Source organism: Triticum aestivum, chromosome 4B, assembly GCF_018294505.1.
Source record: "Triticum aestivum cultivar Chinese Spring chromosome 4B, IWGSC CS RefSeq v2.1, whole genome shotgun sequence".
NCBI lineage: Eukaryota > Viridiplantae > Streptophyta > Magnoliopsida > Poales > Poaceae > Triticum > Triticum aestivum.
The window spans coordinates 86790323-86796322 of NC_057804.1; positions in this window are offsets into that span (position 1 = coordinate 86790323).

Consider the following 6000-nt stretch of genomic DNA (forward strand, 5'->3'; position numbering starts at 1 on the left):
TCATGCACTTGTTGCAAAAATTTAGAAGTCATCAAAAACCAAAGCACTAAACGCATACTCCTAGGGGGATAGATTGGTAGGAAAAGACCATCGCTCGTCCCGACTGCCACTCATAAGGAAGACAATCAATAAATAAAATTGTGCTCCGACTTCATCACAAAGCGGTTCACCATACGTGCATGCTACGGGAATCACAAACTTCAACACAAGCATTCTTTAAATTCATAATCACCCCAACTAGCATTGCTTTGATATTATCACCTCCATATCTCAAAACAATTATCAAGCATCAAACTTATCTTAGTATTCAACGCACTCAAAAGAAAGTTTCACATATCTTGAATACCAAGTATATTATCTTTAAGCAAATTACCATGCTATTAACAACTCTCAAAATAATCTAAGTGAATCATGAGAGATCAATAGTTTCTTTAAAACAAATCCACCACCTTGCTCTAAAAGATCTAAGTGAAGTACTAGAGCAAAAATTATCAAGCTCAAAAGATATAAGTGAAGCACATAGAGTATTCTAGAAAATTCCAAATCATGTATGGCTCTCTCATTAAAGAATTTCAGATCTTGGTACTTTATTCAAACAGCAAGCAAAGCTAAAGAAAACTACATTGCAAGGATAGCACAACTCATGTGAAGAAGCAAAAACTTAGGCTCAACCGATACTGACCGATAGTTGTCGAAGAAGAAAGGTGGGATGCTTGAGACTTCTTGAAATATTATCTTGGGGTGCCTTGGGCATCCCCAAGCTTGAACTTTTGTGTCTCCTTAATTCCTCTCATATCATGGTTTCTCTTCTTTTTATCAAAAGCTTCATTCACAACAAACTCAACAAGAACTCGTGAGATAGGTTAGTATAAACCAATGCAAAACCTTATCATTTTCTAGTGTAACAAATCACTAAAATTATTATTCAACATTGAATACTAAATGCCTCTGCATATTTAATACTCCTATCCTCAAATAGAATCATTAAACAAGCAAACATATGCAAACAATGCAACCATAACAGCAATCTGCCAAAACAGTTCAGTCGGTAAAGAATGCAAGAGTAACAGTACTTCCCTGACTCCAAAAATTATGAACTAAAATTACCACTGTAATAAATTTATCAGAGCTTAATATGCAAAAAGATTCAACGTTATACCATTCTCTAAATTTTCTAGGGAATTTTTGCAACAACGGTAAACTTTCTGTTTTCAAACAGCAACATGTATACAAGCAAAATAAGCATGGCAAAGGCTATCCTTGACCTTTTTATTGAAACTAAAGTTGCAAAACATTATTCTAACTAACAGCAAGCAAAAACTAACAAAAGAAAATGACGCTCCAAGCAAAACACATATCATGTGGCGAATAAAAATATAGCTCCAAGTAAAGTTACCGATGAACGAAGACGAAAGAGGGGATGCCATCCGGGGCATCCCCAAGCTTAGGCTCTTACCACTCCTTATTCCATAGTCCATCGAATCTTTACCCAAAACTTGAAAACTTCAACCACACAAAACTCAACACAAAACTCGTAAGCTCCGTTAGTATAAGAAAATAAAACCACCACTTAGGTACTGTAATGAACTCATTCTAAATTCATATTTGTGTTAAACCTACTGTATTCCAACTTCTCTATGGTTCATACCACTTAATACTAGCCATAGATGCATCAAAATAAGCAAACAACACAATGAAAACAGAATCTGTCAAAAACAGAACAGTCTGTAGTAATCTGTATGAAACGTATACCTATGGGACTCAAAAAATTCTGAAATAAATTTCTGGTCCTGAGGAATTTGTCTATTAATCACCTGCAAAAAGAATCAACCTAAAATCACTCTCCAGTAAAAAGTGGCAGCCATTCTCGTGAGCGCTAAAGTTTCTGTTTTCTACAGCAAGATCATATAAACTTCACCCAAGTCTTCCCAAAGATTCTACTTGGCACTTTATTGAAACAAAAGCTATAAAACATGATTACTACAGTAGCATAATCATGTGGACACACAAAAACAGTAAGGATAAATATTGGGTTGTCTCCCAACAAGCGCTTTTCTTTAATGCCTTTCTAGCTAGGCATGATGATGACAATGATGCTCACATAAAAGATAAGAATTGAAACATAACGGGAGCATCATGAAGCATATGACTAGCACATTTAAGTCTAACCCACTTCCTATGCATAGGGATTTTGTGAGCAAACAACTTATGGGAACAATAATCAACTAGCATAGGAAGGTAACACAAGCATAGCTTCAAGAATTTAAGCACATAGGGAGGAAACTTGACATTATTGCAATTCCTACAAGCATATGTTCCTCCCTCATAATAATTTTCAGTAGCATCATGAATGAATTCAACAATATAACCAGCACCTAAAGCATTCTTTTCATGATCTACAAGCATAGAAAATTTACTACTCTCCACATAAGCAAAATTCTTCTCATTCGGAATAGTGGGAGTATCATAAGAGACTTGAACACTAAAAATTGTTTCCACATTAAAAGAGTAATGTTCAGAAAAAGGGTAATCATAATCATGACAAGTTTATAAATATAATCATCACTACTTTTTATAGCATAAGTTTCATCACAATAATCATCATAAGTAGCAACTTCGTTCTCATCATAATCGATTGAAACCTCTCCCAAGATAGTGGAATCACTAAATAAAGTTGACACTCTTCCAAATCCACTTTCATATTCATCACAATAAGATTCAACATCCTCCAAAATAGTGGGATCACTACTTCCTAAAGTTGACACTCTTCCAAACCCACTTTCATCAATATAATCATCATAGGTAGGAGGCATGCTATCATCATAACAACTTTGCATATCAAAACTTGGGATGCTAAAAATATCATCTTCATTAAACGTAGCATCCCCAAGCTTGGGACAAACATTAATTTCAGCAAATATATTCTCAAATATTTCATACTCATCAAACATAGCTTCCCCAAGCTTGGGCCCTTTCATATCATAAGCATAATCACTCTCATCATTAAAAATATGGATAGCACCAATAGTAAAGCAATATCATCATCACAATGAGTAGTAGGAGCAACATCATTTGGGAGGGATACCTTTCTACCTTTGTTTCTCCTTCTTTTCTTTTTCTTCTTCACATTATGTGTAGGTTCAACCTTCCTCTTTGAGCTCCTTATTGATGAGATTGGCTGAATAGAAAGCTCCTCCTCGTTACCTGATTCATCATAAGAAATAATAGGAGGAGATTGGGAAGCCTCTTCCCTTTCATTAGTATTCTCATCATCTTCCATTTGCTTTCTTTTCTTTAGGTAATTGGCAATATAAGGATTTTCAATGCAATTCTCCGCACAATACATATAAATTTTCTCTAGATCCAAATCAAGAATTTTATCAAGATTAAATTTTGGAATACCCTCAGTTATAAGTTTCATTTCTTCATAACCCAAAAGAAGGCTAAGCTCTTTATGATGCTCAAGGGTAATCAAATTATCACAATATTTGGACACGACTTGATCATGAAACAAATAGCATTGGAGCTTTAAATGACCATGTTCATTGCAAAGTTCACAAGGAGCGCGAAAAATATTGAATCTTTCAGCACATTCATCTAGCTCTTCTTGCAACAATTTGGTTTCTAAGTACTTATGCCTCTTGCAATAAATATCTTCTCTATTTGGTGTGTTCATGCAAACATGCACTCCACAAAAGTTGACATGCTCATAAGAGATATTTTCATCATAACTAGTGCAATCATCATTAGCATCATGGATATTCAAAGAATTCGTACTAACAACATTGCAATCATGCTCATCATTCACATATTTAGTGCCAAACAATTCTATGTAATTCTTCTTCTAGCACTTGAGCACAATTTTCCTTTCCATCATACTCACGAAAGATATTAAAAAGACGAAGCATATGAGACAAACTTAACTCCATTTTTTTGTAGTTTTCTTTTATAAAATAAACTAGTGCTAAAACAAGAAACAAAAAGATTCGATTGCAAGATCTAAAGATATACCTTCAAGCACTAACCTCCCCGGCAACAGCTCCAGAAAAGAGCTTGATGTCTACTACACAACCTTCTTCTTGTAGACGTTGTTGGACCTGCAAGTGCGCAGGTTTGTAGGACAGTAGCAAATTTCCCTCAAGTGGATGACCTAAGGTTTATCAATCCGTAGGAGGCGTAGGATGAAGATGGTCTCTCTCAAACAACCCTGCAACCAAATAACAAAGAGTCTCTTGTGTCCCCAACACACCCAATACAATGGTAAATTGTATAGGTGCACTAGTTCGGCGAAGATATGGTGATACAAGTGCAAAATAGATAGTAGATATAGGTTTTTGTAATCTGAAATAATAAAAACAGCAAGGTAGCGAGCAGTAAAAGTGAGCGTAAACGGTATTGCAATGGTAGGAAACAAGGCCTAGGGTTCGTACTTTCACTAGTGCAAGTTCTCTCAACAATAATAACATAGATAGATCATATAACAAGCCCTCAACATGCAACAAAGAGTCACTCCAAAGCCACTAATAGCGGAGAACAAACGTAGAGATTATGGTAGGGTACGAAACCACCTCAAAGTTATCCTTTCTGTTCTATCTATTCAGGAGTTCGTAGTAAAATAACATAAAGCTATTCTTTCCGCTCAATCCATCATAGAGTTCATACTAGAATAACACCTTAAGACACAAATCAACCAAAACCCTAATGTCACCTAGATACTCCATTGTCACCTCAAGTATCTGTGGGCATGATTATACGATAGGCGTCACACAATCTCAGATTCATCCAACCAACATAAAAGTACTTCAAAGAGTGCCTCAGAGCTACTACCGGAGAGTCAAGAACGTGTGCCAACCCCTATGCATAGGTTCATGGGTGGAACCCGCAAGTTGGTCACCAAAACATACATCAAGTGGCACATGATGTCCCATTGTCACCACAGATAATCACGGCAAGACATACATCAAGTGTTCTCATAAAGACTCAATCCGATAAGATAACTTCAAAGGGGAAACTCAATTCATCACAAGAGAGTAGAGGGGGAGAAACATCATAAGATCCAACTACAATAGCAAAGCTCGGGATACATCAAGATCGTGCCATAGAAGGAACACGAGAGAGAACACGAGAGAGAGATCAAAACACATAGCTACTGGTACATACCCTCAGCCCCGAGGGTGAACTACTCCCTCCTCATCATGGATAACGCCGGGATGATGAAGATGGCCTCCGGTGATGGGACCCCCCTCCGGCAGGGTGTCGGAACAGGGTCCCGATTGGTTTTTGGTGGCTCTGGAGGCTTGCGGTGGCGGAACTCCCGATCTAGGTTCTGTTCTGGAAGTTTTAGGGTACGTAGGTATATATGGGTGCAGGGAGTACGTCGGAGGAGCTACGGGGGACCCACGAGGCAGGGGGCGTGCCCAGGGGGGTGGGCGCACCCCCCACCCTCGTGGGCAGCCCGTATCTCCCCTGACGTGCACTCCAAGTTCCGTGGGTTGATTTCCTTCCAAAAATAACTTCTCCAGTTGATTTCGTTCCGTTTTGACTCCGTATGATATTCCTTTTCCTTGAAACACTGAAATAGGCATAAAATAGGAAATCTGGGCTAGGCCTCCGGTTAATAGGTTATTCCCAAAAATAATATAAAAGTGGATAATAAAGCCCAATATTGCTAACAGTAGATAAAGTAGCATGGAGCAATCAAAAATTATAGATACGTTGGATAAGTATTAGTGCTTGCCCCTCCTGCAGTGATTTCAGTGCCTAAAATCCTCAAATATTCCATAAAAAATCATACTAAATTTGCAGGGCATTTGGAGCACTTTTATTTTCGGTGTATTTTTCATTGCATGGATAATTCAGAAAACAGACAGATAATACTATTTTTGCTTTATTTATTTTAAATAACAGAAAGTAAAACGAGGGTACAAAAGGTTGTGCCTTCTAGTTTCATCCATCTCATGATCATCAAAATGATTCCACTAACAAGGTTGATCAAGTCTT